Source organism: Epargyreus clarus, unplaced genomic scaffold (assembly GCF_041222505.1).
Source record: "Epargyreus clarus isolate Ecla_fem2 unplaced genomic scaffold, WU_Ecla_fem_2.2 ptg000007l, whole genome shotgun sequence".
Lineage (NCBI taxonomy): Eukaryota > Metazoa > Arthropoda > Insecta > Lepidoptera > Hesperiidae > Epargyreus > Epargyreus clarus.
The window spans coordinates 7,574,988-7,596,195 of record NW_027332215.1 but is presented as its reverse complement, the minus strand read 5'-3'; the positions used below and the strand labels follow the sequence as shown (position 1 = coordinate 7,596,195).

At 33.8% G+C, this 21,208-nt stretch overlaps 1 long non-coding RNA gene across 7 annotated transcripts in view; it reads right to left on the bottom strand.

Annotated features, from left to right (window-relative positions):
- Positions 1 to 18,343: 18,343 nt before the first annotated feature.
- LOC140743326 (uncharacterized) overlaps positions 18,344 to 21,208 on the bottom strand; it is a 30,894-nt gene continuing 28,029 nt past the window's right edge. For all 7 annotated transcript variants that reach the window (XR_012102451.1, XR_012102449.1, XR_012102450.1 and 4 more), the window contains 2 exons: positions 19,191 to 19,316; positions 18,344 to 18,771 (listed from right to left, as the gene is read on the bottom strand). This is a non-coding gene — a long non-coding RNA (uncharacterized LOC140743326). The remainder of the gene's footprint in view (positions 18,772 to 19,190; positions 19,317 to 21,208) is intronic.

Below are 21,208 nucleotides of genomic sequence, written 5' to 3'. Positions count from 1 at the left end.
GGCGGGAAGAAATTAGACTCAATCCGGAGTTGGCTATGACACGTTATCTATGATATCATATCATATCATATACCATATCAATGTTTTTTCTAAATATTTAGGGAACTAAATAACCGCCACGCCGATGGAGGGAGGATGAGGTTACTATACTGTTCATTTTAATTATATTTCAGATCACCAACCATAAAATTATAATCAGATTTGGTAATGATGCTACTGGTATGATACCTTTTTCTTTGCAAAAAAGACTCAGTGGCAGCAAAATGTGCGACCATCCATGAATAAGGCAACTGGCATTTTTATTTTCTTTTCTTGTACCCACTTATAAAATACATTCGCGATGTATTCATAAAACGCCTTCATATTCATTCACTTCACCTCGGTGCATCCAACACACCACGAGGCTGATAAGGTCAAGGCAAGTTTTTTGGAAGGCGTTTATACGGATAATAGTACCTTCGGAGGAGCTATTTCTCCACTAGCAGACACATTTACAAGGACAGTCAGGCACTCTTTCTCATCATTACCAAATTTATTTTATATTCGTCGCAATTCTAAACCCTTGAGTCACTTGATTAAACACAGTAAAAAATATAAACACTGTTATTAGTTTCTGATTTATTTTAAAGTTATTTATTGTATCGATAAATTTTGACACATTTTGAATGCCGCCATTTGTCGCGCTTTTTGAATGACATCACAGAGTGTGTTTTTTGTGGATAACTATATGCATATAAAGTTATTATTTAAAGTTTTCAAGTTTAATATCATTTTACATTATGGGAAGGACTAAATAACCACTTTATAGATATTCTCTAGAGTTATTGTGCACTACTTTACACTAAACACATCATAGTGTCTTTTCGGTTCCAAGAGAAGAGCAACCTTTCTCTTTTCTTTAGATAAAGTTTTCCCCTTTCTATGATCTTTGTGTGCGTCATTCCATATGGTATAGCGGGACATGCTGCTACTAGTGTACCCAGCTTAGCGTAATCCCTCATGGTGAAGCTACTTAATCTTTTAATCTTTTTTATGAGATTTAGGATGGCTAGTTTCTTATCTATGGGCAGCTCAAGAGACATCTCATTAGAATGGAGCACAAACCCTAGGAATTGGCATTTTTTACTTGGTATTACGTTGCGTTTCCCAACGTTTAATGTTAGACCTAGGTAATGAAAAAGATTAAGAGCAGACTGAGTATTTTGGTGGCATTCTTGATATGTTTTCCCAATACAGAGGTGATTAGACATGTATGTGGTGGATAAGTGTCCTTGATTCCTTAAGAACCCTAATACTGGTTTGAGGATTTTTGTGAAACTGCTGGTGGTGTACATAGTCCATAAGGCATAGCTGTGAACTCAAATAACTGGTTTGAATGTTGAAACCTTAGGTATTTTCTGTCATTGGGACGTATAGGTAAGATTCCTTTAAGTCAATGCAGGCCATGAAGTATTGTCTGTCAATTTAGAAATAAATTCGCCATTAATGTGTTCATGGGGTAATGGCACCCAAAGCTAATAAGTCCATGATGGACTTGTCCAATAGTTTATTTTCATGTACTGATAGTCGGTTGCTGGGAATATTTTTTTTTTAAATTGCATTTGAGGATGTAACTTCAAAATCTACATGGAATTTTGTTGGTTTCCAATTCGATAATTGCGATTTAGAGTGAGAATTTCGAAAAGGGCAAAATATTATATTTCTTCTTTTTTGTTACATAATAACGCATAACATAGCGGGACCATATTAAAATTATTGAAAGAATCATCCAAATTTCCAAATAATGTAAATAGCTGTAAGAAAGGAGGACAACTCTAGAATGTTCCGTCGCAGAACACCTATTTAATTGAAGGAAATAAGTCTCTCGACGTCTTTATAGGATTTTCTATTTTTTCTTATATTATTTTGGAATTTGACTTGTGGAAAGTTTTACATATTATTTTGCCGTTTCTAGTGTTTCTGGCACTATATTTTTGGTCAAATCGGGATTGCAAGGTGTTTGTGGAACTCCTTTTCCAATAGGTTTTATTCTACTATATATTTTTTTATTTAAAAAATTGTCTACCCTGGTCTAATAATTTAAGCAGGTTTTAATTTAGAGTAGTGGATCTTGGAAGACAAAAAAATCTCACAAGATCCACCAGTGGGTTATAAGAGACATGTCGGTTTTCACAGACCGACTGGTGGGCCTGCTTAGTGGGTCCTGGGAGACTAAGGGTGATTTCCTTAGTTATGCGTGTGACGTGCACCCTCTACTCTCTGAGGGCGGTTTAATTTTAAGTGAACTTTTATGATTAAATTGAATCGTCTTCAGCATGTCGGCCCTGCTCCTTAGAAAAGATAATAAGTATTCTAATATAATTTTATTATTTTGCGACTCTTGGTTAAAAAGAAAGGAACCTTTATAAATTTCCCACTCTCGCTCACTGGACGGATCGAGCTTAGACCCTACGATATAGATCATTTAACGTATCCTTATCTGTAATTTCTTACCTAAAGAATTTAACGAACGTAAGTTAATTAATACGACGTCTATAAGTTTTCTAATTTGTATAGCACATTCTTTATTAATAGAATAAGCCGTAAATGAAAATATTACTTGATTATGTACCAACTGACAAACATTATGGAATCTATTTACTAGTTACTCCCAAGCATGGTAGTAGTTGGCAGCGGTAAATGCTAACGAACCTATGACTTGAAGGGCTGACGCACTAACTGAAGATTTCAAGTAACGAAACTTTTGAATCTCATCCAAATCTTTGCGTGTGCGTGGATCATGGTAATGTACGAATCTTTGTACTCAAGCAACTGGTCGAAATATCAGTTCAAGGTAGGCAACTTTATTTCTGGTAAGTTTATAGAACTTTTAACATGTTGTAAATGAAAATGTTGAGAATTGGTAGCTATGTTATCATTTTCAATTAAATATTTCGTAAGTACGAGTATAATACTAATGTTCAAACAATTCTCTATATTCAAAATGACTATATAATTATATCAAATACAATAAAAATTAACAGTGTTACTACCTCTTCCTCATTTCATTGGCATCGCGGTTGTTTAGTTCCCTAAATAAGTGAAAAAACATTGATATGGTAACATTATCATAGAGAATGTGTCATAGCCAACTCCGGAACGTTACTTAATTTAGAGTCTTATTTCTTCCCGCCTGATTCAATTTCCTTGATATAAGGAATATTGTGTTATTTTTTATTGTTGCAGTTTGGGTGTACGGATGTACACAGTGTTGGGTGCACAGTGTTGGAGATCTGGACGGGTAGGGTATTTATATTTCCGATCATCATTCATAAAATTATAATCAGATTTTGTAATCATGCTACTGGTATGGTTCCTTTTTCTTTGCAAAAACGACTCAGTGGCAGCAAAATGTGCGAGGTATGACCATCCATGAATAAGGCAACTGGCATTTTTATTTCCTTTTCTTGTAGTCACTTATAAAATACATTCGCGACGTATTCATAAAAAGCCTCCATATTCATCCACCCCGACTCCGTACTTCCAACACCTCACGAGGCTGGTACGGTCTGAGGCAAGTTTTTTGGAAGGCGTTTATACGGATATAGTACCTTCGGAGGAGCTATTTCTCCACTAGCTGGTACAGTTACAAGGACAGTCAGGCACTCTTTCTCATAATTAGCAACTATATTGTATACCCGCTTGCTTCATTTTCTTGATAACACATCTTTTTCTTTGGGACATAGGTAAAAAGCTGTTTCGTCGCAATTCTAAAACCTTAACTCACTTCGTTTTAGCACAGTAAAAAATATAAACACTGTTATTAGTTTCTGAATTTTTAAAGTTATTTTTAAAGTTTCGAACCACAGCGGGTTCTACCACCTTAAAAATTTCTCTCATTTAAATATTTATGAGTTTTAGGATGAACAGTTGCTTATCTATGGGCAGCTTAAGAGACATCTCATTAGAATAGAGCAGAAACCCTAGGGATTTGCATTTTTTACTTGGTATTAAGTTGCTTTTCTCAAAGTTTACTGCTAGACCTAGGTTTTGAAAAAGATTAAGAGTATTTTGGTGACATTCTTAATATGTTTTCCCAATTCAGAGGTGATCGTCTATGGTGGATAAGTGTGCTTTATTCCTTAAGAACCCTATTACTGGTTTGAGGATTTTTGTGAAAACTGCTGGTGCTGTACATAGTCCATGAGGCATAGCTGTGAACTCAAATAGCTTGTTTGAGTGTTGAAACCTTAGGTATTTTCTGTCATTGAGAAGTATAGGTAAAATTCCTTTAAGTCAATGCAGGCCATGAAGTATTGTCTGTCAATTTAGAAATAAATTCGCCATTAATGTGTTCGCCATTAATGGCACCCAAAGCTAATAAGTCCATGATGAATTTGTCCATCAGTTTACTTTCATGTACTGATAGTCGGTTCTTGGGAATTTTTTTTTTGGTTGAGTATTGTATCAAATGGAATTTGGTATCCTTGAATCCATTGCAGGATAGTGGAATCCTGAGTAATTGATACCCAATGGTTTATGTATTTTTTTAAGTTTCCTGCATGTACCTGTTTTATGATCGATGTATGGGGCATTCCGGGGAGTCCAGGACCGGTTCTTATTGGGTTGAGGTTGCTTTTGTTTGGGATGGACACGCCTCTGGTAAGATGACCGGTTTGGTTTTGGTCCACCACGTGTCATCGCTCTGCTTGTTGTTTTTGGTAGGGGACCGTTTTTGTTTACCGATGGTATTTTTGCCTTTGACACAGTCCTTTTGCTTTGTGCCACGGACTGCTGTAGTGCTGTTAACACAAGAAACGTTATATTACCTTGTGGCTCATATATCGACACGTGGTCTAAGTCAAACGACATGTCTCGTGATCGCAAAGTACTTCTGTTGCGACTACGGCTGCGAATTTCCAATTCTTCAGTTTTCCTTTGATTTTCTTTAAATTTGATTAATACTTTCTTGACTTTGTAATGACTTTTGCTTGATTAGGCATGTTTATGCTGAAATGTACAACTTTTCCACGATGTCTTGTAAGAGCGCGAAAAAGAATTGACGTTCCGAAGTTGGCTATGACACAGTTTCTGTGATAATGTTACCATATCAATGTTTTTTACTTATTTAGAGAACTAACCAACCGCGATGTCGATAAAGTGAGGAAAAGGATACTAAACTACACTGTTAATTTTTATTATATTTCAGTTCACCATAAAATAAAATAAAATGATATGACAACCACCATACCATACACACACATACACCATACCACCACAATACACCATAATTATACTTATCTGACAGAGGCATTATTTTTCCTAACCATTATTTGTCGGGGGCACCTTTTGAGAGTTGTAAAATGATATTTTTTCATTCCAAGTCATATGATCAGTATTCAAACCATAGATGTAGGATGCGAAAAAATTTTAAGTCTATGATCAAACCAACAAACAACAACAACAAATTCAAGGGAAAAACCTGAAATTCATAATGTTCAGTATTTTGGACTGGCTGAAATATTGATATGAATAAAGTGGTAATTTCAAAATTTATAATTTGATGTTTCTGTCCTAATACACATAATATTGGGTTGTTCGGAAAGTCATTTCATTTTTTCCCGATAGAGGATTTAATTGTATTTTTTCGCAGCTAACTTCACACTTAAGTCGCATTGTCATTATATGTTTTTACAGCTGATATAGCAAGGCTTGTGTTTGAATAAGTTCAATTGATTTTATGCAATAGTTTTTGGTGGGTGCTCTTTTAAATATGGAGAGCAATAAGCAGCACTTTCGTCAATTTTTACTTTTTTACTATTGAAAAGTTAAAAATACTGCTCAAGTCAGAAAAAAATTAACTAATGGAGAAGATGTGTTGTCAAATATGTTCAAATTTATGTGCGTATTAGAAATTAATTATTACTTCCTTAAACGGTGAAGGAAAACATCGTGAGGAGGCCTGCATACCTGAGAGATTTATAAAAAAAAAAATCTTAAAGGTATGTGAAGTCTACCAATACGCACTTGGCCAGCGCGGTGGACTATGGCCTAATCCTTCTCATTCTGAGAGGAGACCCGCACCCAGCAGTGGGACAGTAATGGGTTGATGACAGTGTTGTCAGTACGCCAGTGGCAGAATTGGTTTACACAATTTAGATCCGGCAATTTTGAAGTCGAAGATGCACCACGTTCTGGTAGGCCGATTATGGCTGATAAAGGCATTAGTCAATGCAAACCGGCCAATCACAATACGTGAGATCGGCCAGAGTTTAAATTTATAGAAATAAACCGTTTATGACCACTTGAAAGGCCTGAATTTAAGCTTGAAGTTCGATATATGAGTCCCCCTTTTTCTCACGATGAAAAATTTGCGTCGTCGCATTGACGTCTATGATCTGCTCCCGAAACGTCACGAAAATGATCCATTTTTGAAGCGAATAAGTTACTCTACCACACCTACCATATTCTCCAGATCTGGCGCCTTCAGATCATTATTTTTTCCGATCACTGCAATATTTTTTTTGGATAGTAAAACCTTTACTTGAAATAAAGAGGTCAAAAATCACCCGCAACAGTTTTTTGCAAGAATCGACCAAACAAATTAAGAACGTAGAATCACGCTCCTACCAGAAAGATGGCTTAAGGTGTTGGGCTGACCACTATATAATTTTATAAAATATTTATTCATTATACGAAAATTGTCTTTCATTTTCACAAAAATAAACGAAATGACTTTCCGAACAACCCAATACATACAGTCTTTATACGGACTTCGTCATGGGACGAAATATATCTAAATTATATTTATTACGGAGGTCCTTGGAGAACGCGAGTGTGTGTGTGTGTGCTGCTGCAAGGATGACCGGTCACCAAGAAGCAGACGGCACCACTCATCGGTATTTATATATTATTACACCTGCATTTATCACCACTAGCGCACAATAACTTAAATTATAATTCGGAAACATAGATGTTAAAATGTCATTGTTCGGAAGTAACCAGCGACCTGAAAGTCATACACATAATATTTCAATACATAGTAGGTACTCATGTAGTAATCTGGTGACAGTAATATAACATACTTACAGCGCGAGTTAAGGCAAGCGTCGAAAACGATGGATTACAAATCGATTAAGAAAAAGATGTTGAATATTGTTGGTTTGTTCCATTTGTATTTGCAAAAATTAATCAATACGTAAACAACCTATTTTAGTTTGTTGCGTTCTTTTATAGTGGCTGGAAACAGACATATCTCTTCCAATGTAAAGTGTAAAAAGAAATATATTCATTATTGGAAACCTCGCTCTGACGTTTTATTTTAATAGGTAATGGGCCCAGAAAATTTTTATGTATAAAATTGAAAATTTAAAATAATAGTACAGATTCGCATTATGGAAAGTTCTAAAATGAAAATAAATCTAAAACCTTTTGTCGGCGAGAAATACAGTGTGTGGAAATTTAGAATATGGGCATTACTTAGTGAACTTGACGTTTTATTTTAATAGGTTATTTTAATAAATATAAAGTAATATCATTGTAGTGCTCTGACAGCTCACACTATTACTGTTAAATGAAAGTATTAGAGAATGGCATAGTCGTTTATTCTTGTTCGAATGAAATATTCCAACCACAAGTTCAAATACAAGATAACTGTACCACAGGTAAAATAAATATTACAGACAACTTATGCTTGCGTTCCATTTATATTAACATCCACCCCTGAACGCAAGCCCATATTCGACACACAATGTTTGAGGCTGACGCTGTTGCTCTAGCTCACGCTTAAGTTGTAGTACCCATCACTTTCTGAGCAGAGGACATGGCCACGTGTTCGGTCTCAGATTTAGAGAAGGCCACAGTCTGTCATGTCTTACACGGTCATGTGCACTGAGGCACCGGAGTCCACGTATCACTTATCCTGTTAGCTTGGAACAGAAGAAGCTGGTAAACCGCTACAAAACTGTTATCTTCTTGCTTATTTGTTTACTTTTACACTACTATTACTACAATTGAAACATCGCGGTCGTTTAGATTTCACAAAGTTTTGTTTCTCTGGGAATCTTTTGTTACATGAATAAAACGCAGTTGTCTATGTACTCTGTATCTCTTGTGGAAGTTTAGTTTTTATGTTATCGGCACTTATGTTCACTCCGGAGCTCCTTCGGAATCCTTCTCATTCTGAGCGGAGACTCAGCAGTGCCCAGCAGTGGGACAGTAATGGGTTGATAATTAATCTTCAAAATTACGCGAAGACTCAAAGTTAGTTGTAATGAGATCTTTTAGAAGTGATACTTTCCTCGTGAAGCCATTATGGTCGATCCGCGTTCCAAAATTTTCCACACTTCTTTTGCCGTATTTGGGTCTTGCATGTGCACATAATTAATCGAATCCACCAATAATATTAATTTGTATTTAGCTTTTAAATTTTTTGTAGAGTCGACTTTGTCGCCAACTATTGATTGCCAAAGGTATTCATGTTCCATGTAGGCCTTTACGGCAAGTTTACATGTGGCGTTACGTAATTATCTCGCCCAATGTTGAGGTGAAATCCGGAATTCGTAGACATTTTTCTTTGATTACAGGTTGCAACAATTATACTTTTGGACGTTTTTCGCGATAAAATTTTCAAAGGTTTTTTTTTTCTCTCGTTTGGTTTTTACTTTCGGTCTTCTATTTATACTCGCCTCGTTTTGTGGTATTTAAGGTGCCGCCTAAACGGTCAATTATATTGTGCAATATTGCGTATTGTTGACCGTATAGGGTTAATATTGAAAATTGCGCAGTGATTGAAGTTCGAGCGAGTTTAATTTTTATTGCACCATATTTTTTATTGTATCGTGTAGGCATTGTAGCGCTGTCGTATTGCGCAATATTTTTCGGGTTATTGCTTCTCTCATATCTGTATTTTTTCTCTCTCATACCTCAATCAATGGCGTGACCAATCCATGCTCTTGAAATTATCCCAAGTTCAGTCGTACAATATTTTTAAAAGTGAGCTTTCTTAGTTAACATCAAGTCTTTCAAAAGATTCTCGTGAGTATATTTTTGCCTTTTCTTGTACCAATTTTTACCAACTAATAAATTAGTTGAATCGAATATCGAATCGAATCGAATATTTTTAATAATTTATATATATTTATAAAAAAATATATATTTTTATTATTATTTTTATAATATTGGTTAAAACCAATATTATCTTTATAAATATTATATTTATATTTATAAAAATATAGTTATAAGAATTAAGCGGAGAAGCGTTAATGCCACCATAGTAACAATAACACCTAAGCAAAATACCAGACAGTTCAGAGCACCACCGTGCCGTGCCCACTATTGGACAACTTCTGATCTGTTGACAGTTGCGCGCCCCTCTTTCATATCATGGTATACCATTCAGGTAAGCCAAATACTAAATCCGGGTCTAGAATCCGCCGTCTAGGTCTGCTATTTCCGCAGCTAACCTTTTGTCGCCAAGTTGCATTTGAATACGGGTTTTGGCTTCAACCGCCTCAAGCTGTTTTTTCTTTGCGCTCAAAGTGAACACGTCGAAAGCGCGCCGGCCTTTTAAGCGGAATGGGTGCTGAAGTAGGATTTTTCGGCGGTTCCGTCACAGTATCCGTTTCTATATATGTCGACTTCAACTGCTTCTCACTATTACTAATATTAGCAGCCGGTTTGTGTTATTTCTTCCTTCATGGTACTGCGAGTATTTAACATTGTGGCCGGAGACGTGCTGGTCATGGGTTCGGATACGGCTCGAAGACCAACTTTGTAGTGCTCCGGCGGCTTACAGCGTCGTTAAGGCAAAAGCTTAGCGAAATAGACAAGTGTTTAATTATATTTTGTAATATTTGAGAAAAACAGCGCTTTTTAACACGGAGAGCTGCTTAAGTATCAGGCGAATGTGAAGCTTAAGAGTCATCTGAAAACAAAAGTTTAGGCACCCCTTTAATATTCACATCAGCAATTTTATTCATAATTAATTTATTTAAATTTACATTTTGACCTTTATTATTATTAGAAGTGGGAATTGTAATGCTGGGTGCATTATTAGAATTTTAATTTATTAACGTAGTTAAATTGTGTTTAGTGTTTTGATGGACTACGAGTATGTGTAAAGATTTATAAGCAAATGTAAGAAAATATTCCCAAGCATCAATAAAGTTTTCAGAAACCACTCCAGCTACACACTCGGAGAGACACTGGGCAAGGGTTACCCGCGCTCCCCTCGGGATGCGTTTTGTAATCCTTAACTCGTTTTTAAAACGATCTAACTTATTGCAAAGAGCCTCATCGTTACTTATTCCATCTGTGTGATTGTAAGATGTATAAAACTGGCCAATTACATCCATCCTAAGGACGTGGTGCTGGCTGCAATGGATTGATAAACCACGTTGTACCTTGTACACCTTATTATCATCACAGATGGAACAAAGAACTAAGGAGTTGTGGGAGTCTTAGCTTGTCATATAATACTTATAACTAAATAAAATAAAACAATAGAGTTTAAAGTACACTAATATGTACAGTAGGGTGGAGCGACGTAGTATGGGATTTTTTTTTCTTTTTACGTTGGAGTTCTAATAGTGCGGGAAAAATGTATCATACTAAGAGATTAAACTGTGATTTTTTTCAAATTTTTTGGATGTCATCTTATGCCTCCGCCTCGCTGTCAAAAATTGAGAAAAAGTAATAAATTGCTATTTACTTACAAAAGCTACAAAAATATTGGAAATATTTTTTTAATAATTGATAAAAAGGTGTATAAGTAAGAGAATATGACACAACTTTTTTGACCATTAACATATAAAGAAAGAGCTTTAAAGTAGGTACAATGTACATACAATTTAATAATTATACCCTAAAATCTGTTTTTGTCTCAAATTTGGTCATTTTTGATCGACACTCTAGTTTTCTTTTTATTAAGTCAATGGATTAATTTCGGGCACTATAATGTAGATGAATCTATTGTAATCATTTACAGCTCTCTCAACAAGTTCACATGTTGCTTGGATGTGATATGGCAGCGTAGGACCCCGGTCCAGAAGTACAACCGTTATGGTGGAAAACCAAATGACGTATAGTCGCTCTTGTAATAGTTAGGTAACTCCCACCACTCCACCGAAGTCAATACTTACAATATTCCCTTGAGGAATTATTGCATGGGCAAAATAGCCGACGATGGCACACTCTATTCCTTTGGTTAAACCAGAATCAGAGCTGCGTAACTGGTGTAAACAGATCTGGGTTCTCTTACTAGCAAGATATGTTCTTTAAGGACTGTTTGCCTATATTTTTCCATATTTTATCCAATATTTCAAAATGTAAGCTTTCCTTGCTATGCCGATATCTGAAGCAAAAGCTTTCTTCTCAATACTCTTTCGTGTATTTATCCTGTCACCACGCAACCGATGACGGTCTATAACAGAAATATCTGCTATAACATTATACAAAACAATGTTTTAAAAAACACAATATATCTGTACCAAGTTAGCAAGTTGGTTTCTAAGGTGTTTTGTAAACTTATTTAACAGAGATATCTACTTTCCAATGATCATTGGCAGCGACGTTCTTTGATTCAACAAAAAGCCTTATATTCCTTTTTTATTTTTCTTTCTTTATTTTTTTTTTATAGCCTTTTATTCCTTTCTGGGTACCTTCCTCTCTTTTGGACAACCAGATGGATCGAAATATTAGCATCTGTAAGGAGGTATATTAAAGGGAACTCCTCTTGCAGTCCGAAAATTCTATAATAGTTCTTTGGAAAGTATTTTAATATATTTTAACAAGATTTTTCATTTAAGGTATTTTGCATGTAAGCTTTTAACTCTTGCATCACTTTTGTTTGACTTTCAGTAGAAATTGAGTCTACATGTCATATTTATTATATGCTGGAAACAACTACGCCTCCAATATCCGTAAATGATGATTCCCAAGAATTTCTTGTCGCGATTTTTACCGCGATTTCCATAGATAAAATTTCATAACATCTTCATACACAGGCATAATATTCCTTATTTATTTTAACTATTTCAACACAACTTAAAAAGTGAATATATACATACATCAGTTACGTATTTATAATAAGAGAAGAAGATATTATAGTGATAATGTAAACATATTTTAACAAAAAAAAAAACATGAAAAAAAAGAGTCACTGGCGTACGTAAACGATTAAAATGACTTACTTTGCTTAACAAATGCTCTCCCTCTGCATTTTTATAATGACACTACTCAACATTATTATTGTTTTATTTGTTAATGCTCTATGAAATAAAGTGTATAAAATAGAATAAATGTCTAAGAAAGTTATAGACACCTTCAGCTGTAACCTGCAAAGTATACACCAAAAAATTATATTTTTAAAAGTTCATTGACCTGGCGGAGGTTTCAGGTCCTGTTCAATTCCGTCTAGCCACCTGAGTCTTGGCCTTCCACGATTTCTTCGCCTATATGTTTTACCATTTAGTAAACGTTTGGGTACTCTCGTTTCACCCATTCTTTCTACACGCCCTGCCCATCGTAGGCGTCCAACTTTAATAACTTTAAGCTCTTCATACATATGGTAGACCTCGTGGTTGTATGGAGTTCGCCAAATCCCATTTTCTTGCACTGCGCCGGAAACACGTCTTAGAATTTTTCGTTCTAATACAAGTAATAAGTCCTCGGGGGCTAGCCATGTTACAAATGTCATTCTACATACACGATAAGTCTATAGTTAGCGATCACTTTTAATAGCAATGAGCCGTCAAATACAATATCGTCAGGTTTCTACACCAGCCAAAATACCTACATAGTAATGATTAATTATTTAATAGTAATATTACAGCAAAACATCATAAAATACATAAAAAAATATACCATATTTTACAGTACATGACGTATTTTATTAATTAAAACTATTTGCAAAAACTAACCAAAACTAAACTTAATAATGTGTCTATGAACGGTAACTATGGTGATTGGTGATTGTTTACAAAGAGCATACAAATTGTTTATAGCGATATTACTAATGACAGTAACAGCGATTGCATGTAATTTATCTAAAATTACCTATTTCAACTTAGGATACGTATGACCAAATGAAAATATCTGGACGTCCAACTTCGTAAAATTTACTGGCTCATGGCACAAATGTCTCTCAGCAACAAACTTGACTACTACAAAGTCATACTAAAACCAATATGGTCATATGGATCTAAGCTTTGGGGAATCGCATCCAACTCAAACTTGGACATCACACAACGCTTCCAATCGAAAATGTTTCGCATGATAGCTGATACATGCCATGCCAACAAATTAAACCTCATAACCACCAGCTTTATGACAGGGAGATAATAATGAAAAAAAGGATATGGATATTAATATTATATTTTTCTTTTAAGGTTTAAATAAATTGTTTAGTTACAAGTAAAGCTAATGTATGAGAAGGATTAATGATTCAATAAAACAGTTAAACTGAGACAATATATTTATTTTAGCACTGGAATAACTCTAAGTTCTATCCTATCTATCTCTTATATTACACGCTCATATTAATTTAAAACAGAAAAACGGCTGTGCAATTCATTTCTATAATATTTTAGGATACACTTATATATATAGTTATAGAGAGCCATATTCAAATTTCAACACATTTAAAAGTATACATTTTCAAATGATCAAAAGTAATTAAAGTCTATAATGCAGTGATAGCGCGTAGTGAAGTGACATACAGCTGATACAGAATCCGCCATTTTATTAGCGTTTACGTTTTCTACAGGGTCGGCGCGATCGCTCACTATGATATTTATCTTAGAATACGCTTCGCTAACAAATTTGACAAAAAAGTCAAAAAGTTGTCAAAAGGTTGTCAAAGGTTGTCATTTGTATGGAAAAAAGCAATGACATGGGCATTGTAGAATCGCTAGCGTTCTATTCTATCGTGTAACTTGGCTACGACTTTTCTACTTCGCTATTTTGATCACGTGATCATTGATAATTTCATACATTTTAGCGTTTCTATAGCGTTTCTACAGCGCAAGCGACTGTAGAATGTCAACTTGGCTAGCCCCCCTCGTCCTTTTTGCTCAGTGTCCAGCATTCAGATCCCTATATTATTTTATATTCTCTGTTTCAGAGGGCACGTTAAATCATCGGTCCCAGTTGTTAGCATCGGATGGCAGTCATCAATACTGGTTGAAGATTTTATAGGTGGTTTGGTAAAGTCCGACACGGGATGGGCTACTAACCCGTACGCCTTTATCAATAAGCTTTGGAGTAGCGTCGTGAACTATTCTCCAGGCCTGCCCAAGCCTGCCTAAATAAGGCAAATCCGATTAATTGACCGTATTTGAACTATATAAAATCGGTAGAACCTTCTAAAAACATGAATGTTAAGTACTGTGTTTCCATTTTGGAGACGGGCCACTTAACTCAATCAATCAATTAACTATCAACTATCAATTAACTATTCTCGTTTGTTTATTATATAAAATTATTGAAGCATACGACGGTAAGCTTACCATCTTCATGTATAACTATTTTTGCACATATCGGTGTTTAGTTACTTTTGACGCCCTAGTGTTAATCTTATTTTGAGACTTTATGATGTTCTTCTAATTATGATGTTAGGAGTTTTTAGCTTTTTAAAAACGCCTAAGTGTATGTAGTAAGTAAGTAAAAGTACATTTGATATCTTGATCTGTTTCGTACGATGCAAAATGTTTAGAAGTATTTGGCTCCATATTTATATTTCTATTATTCAATATTACTTATAATAATTTACTATCCTTTTCATTTTCTACTGTGTTACAAAGTATTTAAGTAAAAATTACAAAACAAAAACATTAACACAATCCTCGAGGCCTCTTCGAAGTAATTTATAAACATATGAATTTGCGGTCACCTACATTTTACAAATCGATCCCCTTAAATTGTAAAGATGAGGGGTGGTGACCGCAGACCACACAACCGCTAGAATTGACGACAGCTTGACAAGCATCGCGTGAATATAATTGCTACACTTAAAATTTACACTGCGGTTTCCAAGTCATTGACCCATTTTTGTTCTACTGCTGGATTTTACTGGCTTTTTACTCAAATTGAAGGGTTAAGCCATAGTCTGCCATGCTAAATTATGAATTGATAGAACTTACATTAACTGGAGATTTTTTATGGATTGCAAGCTTGAGGGTTTCCTTAAGATATTTCCTTATCGTTGAATAAAAACATTACGAAATCTCCTTCGTTTCCCGCCTCATAAAACCAGTTCCTATTCCAACTCCTTCACTGTTCATGCAGTCAGACTGTGGAATTCGCTTCCACCAAGCATAAGAGAGTCTAACAACATATCTACTTTTAAAAAAAGAGTAAAAGACCACTACATCTCCTTAGCAAGATGAGTATTACTTAATCATTAAATATTATTGTTTTATTATTATTTTTTTGTGTATTTGTATTATAATAATATGAATTACACCTTTATTTTCATATAATTATATCTATATATGTACTTTTATTTATATTTTAAGTCTCATCCTATGCGGTATTCGGTATAATATGTATGTATTGTATGATTAAAATAAATAATAACATATTTTCATGCAGTCTCGTGCACGCATATCCACTAATTGTTAACCCATCTCCTTTTAAAGTTTGCTGGAAGATATTTCATTAGGAATAAGCAGTACCTTTGCACTAAATTTTATTTATAAGTCTTTTGTATCAATTATCTATGTGTGCATAAATAAATAACTAAATAAATAAATAAATAAATACGAAACAATTTTTATAGATTCATATTACAAAGTTAATATTATTTAATATTTATTAATATACGTCAGTTTATTCGGCAATATCTCTGGAAAGACATAAAGTTTATGTTTTTTTTTATAGTTACCGGACACTTAGATATTATACGGACGTAGCTTGTTATTTAAAGAATTTTTCAACTTTGCTTCTGAACGTGCAGTTGTTAATGGCACTTCTATTGGATATTTAACTGAAAAATTAATTACAAGCGCATTGACTATTCATAAAATTAAATATAGAATATCGGTCTCGAAGCTTTGCTTTAATCGTTAATGACATACATTAGAAGTTGTGGTCAGTGTTCGGTCACGACTTGATAATTCTTATTTATAAGCATAGAGCACACCTGAGTATATGAAGCAATGTATATAACTTGATGAGTTCATTATTACCGGTAGACACATGTTATAGGTTTTTGTAACTTAAACGTTAAAACGGGCAAATTCTGAAAGGCATTTCTATTCGATATTTTACTCTGTGGTATCAATTAGCGCGTAGACTATGTCTATGAATAAATACGGTACTTATATCTCGAGGGGAGCATTGCTTGAATCAATAATGACCCACATTTGAAGTGAAGGTCAATGTCGGTGGATCGATATATTCTCATTCATAATATCGTATTTGCGTGTGTGATGAGACTATTATTTTTATTTTTCTGACGCGCAGTATCTGGTTGAATGAAACGCCTGGTTGTTTAGGATTGTCACATATAATAATGTTTATCTGTGTATTAGCAAATAAATACTTATCACTTGCTTTAACCTTTAAGGAAAACGTCTTGCTTGAGAGTCCTCTATAGTTACAGTATAGTTTTTTCTAACCCTTTTTAGAAGTATTTTTAAAAGTAGATGGTAGTTGGAATATAAAAAATGGTATATTTGTTGTCTCTAAAACATAAAAGTGTAAAGAACTCCTTGCATTGTGTCGTGACGTCGACCATCTGCCCTCTGCCGCCCGCGCTCCGCCGTCCGCTCCCCGCTGTCTGAAGTCGCCGCGTCGATAAGTGTGAGTGTAACCTCCAATGCAAAAGAGGGGTGCTATAAGTGTGTCGGTTATATCTGTGTGGCTTTGTGTATTTGTTGCCATGGGTACTTTTAAGGGATCGTTTGATAAGAATGAGTTTCGTTTTTTTAAATTGGCTTTATTGTGATAATCTAAAATGATGCTATAGCATTCACATAGATAGTGTTTATTATTTTTTCAACTATTAACTGGTCTAATTGAAAATAGCAACATTGGCAACCTTGACCTAATTTTAAAATAGGTCAACAGGGTACGTAACCCCTAGACAACCTACATGTCGCAAGAGAAGAAGAGAATGACCTTGAATCATTAGGTTTGTTTGATAGGTTTTCTGTTATTCTATATAGGTGTCAATGACTGCTCTAATTGAAGATAGTAACCTTGGCAACCCTGACCTAATAAAAAATTAGGTCAGTAGCGTACGTGACTACTCAGCAACCTTGACCGGACATAATTATAGTATAAAGATCAAGGTCAATGTCAAGGTCATAAAATAGGTCTTGATAAGGAAATGACCTTGGATCATTAGTGTTTTATTTAGATTTATTTAATACTGCTATTTAAGTGATACTCCTATTTACTTGTAATGTTAAGTTATCAACAATGTCTTATGTTATATTTCCAAATATATTTATATAGTTACGTGAAATAATAGTAGTGAAAAATTGTGTATTAAAATTCTTAGCTGCGAGTATCGACATTTTCTATTCAATAACATTTAAGTAAGATAATATTATGATATGACTTTCTAAATATTCTCATTTTTATTTTACTAATTCCGTTATTTTTAACGGCAAATTCATAATCTTTCTCTGTGTAATAATCGTTATAATTTGTGATATTCATAAAATTATTTGATGTCATATTTGTCAATAAATGTTAGATATGTGATATGTGTAATGTAATAGGTAAGGTTGATGTTCAAAATAAAACATATTATTTATCTTAAAACATTTATTTTTATATTTATTTAAGTTACAGGAGTAGCTTTGAAATGAAGTATATTTTGTTAGAAACAATTACATATATAAATAATAATATTGAACTGTAGACAATGGGTATAAATTAGAGTTAAAATAAAACATATTATTACAGGATATAAACACACATTTATTTTGTCAAATTTTATATAATTTTAGTTCGTTAAGTTTTTAACTTGTTGAAATTAAAATAGGTAATACATTATCCAATTTTATTACGAGATGTATGTACGAGTAATTCACATTTGTATTACTATAGCTTTATCATAAATATATTAATATGACAGAAGTGAGTAAAGCAGTGTGAGATATTTTTTTACAAGTTTACCAAGAAATATAAAATGCGCTACAAATACAATATAACAGGGTTTATATAATTAATTAAACGAATTTATTAATTTCATTAAGCGTTTTTTTAAATACAATAGTATAGAATGTAGTGATAGTGATACAAGTGAAACAATACAATTATGTATTTGTATATGTTTATATTTTCTTATTTGTACTTGTTTAAAATTGTAGTGTAATAAGATTAAGGAAGGTATTGTAAATAAAACACATAATAATTAAATCAAGTTATTTATTTAAGTCAAGTAAATTAGTTTTATAGTCTATGTTATATTTTTGTATTATTAAGACATGTCTTTTTTATTGTATTTACAGTTTTTTTAGTATCCAAAACGGGTTTTAAATGATTTATAGAATCGTTGTAATTAGGTATGCTTGCTAAGAAAATATTTAAGTATTTAACTTATTTATAATGTTTAAATTTTACTGCCAAAACGTTTTTGTATATTTTTAATTTTTTTTTTATATATGTGCATTTTTGTCACGAAATAAATTAAGAGTTTTGTATCGAAATATTATATTACTTAGCCCTACTATTTACCACCGCTTCGGAACCTACTATTTATGGAGAAGAAGCGGCAAGAAACTCCATAAATTTAGAATTTGTATTCCTTGTGTATGGTTGTGCATCATTGGAGACAATCTGAAAATAAATAAGAACATGTTAATATGGTGACAATAAAAATATTTGAAGGTGGTAAAACAATACTGATAAAGCAGTGATAGCATACTGGTTAGAAACTAGAAAAAGTTATGTGAGTAATTGAAATGAATTATCACTTGCTTAAACGGTGAAGGAAAACATCGTCAGAAACTTGTACGCCTAAAAGTTATTTCAAAAAAGGTTTCAAGTCGTGCTGATAGAAAATATGACATCATTTTGATTTTTTAGTTCATGTAGGTGCATGGCTGTCACGCTGTGGGATGTCTTGAACACCAAGGTGATTTCTAATACACCACATTTTATCTATGTTAAAACCCATCATTGTAAGTGTTCTTAACTTATAACGAATCTGGTGTTTTAACAATAGGAAAAAACGGTGAGAAAAAATAATATTTTACCTAAGACTTTTTCAACACAGCGGGTTTCGGTCAAATAGAAGCGTTTGTATGTCCCTTGTATCAGATGCCGCCATTCTCATAAAAGTAGCACGTCATGGTCAAATTGCATCTGCGACCGCCTGCGACCTGTGGATGTGTAATATCTGCGGAAGCTTAATGGCTTCGATAGGTCATTTACGTATGCTAACATCTACATCTTTTCCTGTTGTATTTTGCTTAGTTCGACATCGTTTCTAATACAATACTATTTAGAGTACATACTTTATATTAAATAGAACCACATAGATCTAGAACAATGTAACTGACTATGAAATAGTATCAGTACATCAATACGCAGTGCGCCCTTAACGGTAATTTACAAATGCAGGGCGCGTAAGAATTTTAGTTCGAAAATTTAACCCGAAGAGACCTCGGCTTATTAGTGTTTTATTTATTTGCCAGCCCCTACATATATACACCACCATTAAGGGGTTGAAATTGATAATATAAGATGCACTGATGTTAATGTGTCAAATCCTACAATATAGACAGAAACCGTTAATTTTTATTAAATAGAACCACATAGATCTAGAACAATATAACTGACTATGACAATAGTATCAGTACATCAATACGCAGTGACCTCGGCTTATTAGTGTTTTATTTAATTACCGGCCCCTACACGTATACAACACCATTAAGGGGTTGAAATCGATATTATAAAATGCACTGATGTTAATTTGTCAAATCCTATCTTCCGTATAATATAGACAAAAATCGATAGTTTATATTAAATAGAAGTATATAGGTCGAGAACCTTACAAGTGACTTAGATAATAGTACCAATATATTAATAAGTAGTGCGCCATTAACGGTAGTTTACAAATGCAGGGCGCGTAAGAATTTGAGTTCGAAAATTGAACCTGATGAAACTTCGATTTAAGTGTTTTATTTATTTTCCGACCCCTACATATATACACCACCATTAAGGGGTTGACATTGATAATATAAGATGCACTGATGTTAATGTGTCCTACGATATAGACAGAAATTGTTAATTTGTATTAAATAGAACCATATAGATCTAGAACCATACAACTAACAGTGGCAATAGTATCAGTACAATAATAAGCAGTGCGCCATTAACGGTAGTTTACAAATGCAGGGCGCGTAAGAATTTTAGTTCGAAAATAACCTGATGGAACATCGGTTTATAAGTGTTTTATTTATTTTCCGACCCCTACTTGTATACACCACCATTAAAGGGTTGGAATTGATATTATAAAATGCACTGACGTTGATTTGTTAACTCCTATGCTCTCTACAATATAGACAAACATCGTTATTTGTTATTAAATAGAACCACATAGATCTAGAACAATATAACTGACTATGAATACAGTATCAGAACATCAATACGCAGTGCGCCCTTAACGGTAATTTACAAATGCAGGGCGCGTAAGAATTTTAGTTCGAAAATTTAACCCGAAGAGACCTCGGCTTATTAGTGTTTTATTTATTTGCCGGCCCCTACATGTATACACCACCATTAAGGGGTTGACATTGATAATATAAGATGCACTGATGTTAATGTGTCCTACAATATAGACAGAAATTGTTATTTTTTATTAAATAGAACCATATAGATATAGAACCATACAACTAACAGTAGCAATAATATCAGTACAATAATAAGCAGTGCGCCATTAACGGTAGTTTACAAATGCAGGGCGTGTAAGAATTTTAATTCGAAAATTAAACCTGATGAAACATCGGTTTATAAGTGTTTTATTTATTTTCCGACCTCTACACGTATACACCACCATTAAAGGGTTTAAAATTGATATTATAAAATGCACTGATGTTAATGTGTCAAATGCTATATTCCCTATAATATAGACAGAAATCGATAGTTTATTTTAACTAGAACTATATAGATCTAGAACCTTACAAGTGACTTAGATAATAGTATCAGTAAATATAAATAGTGCGCCATTAACGGTAGTTTACAAATATAGGGCGCGTAAGAATTTTAGTTC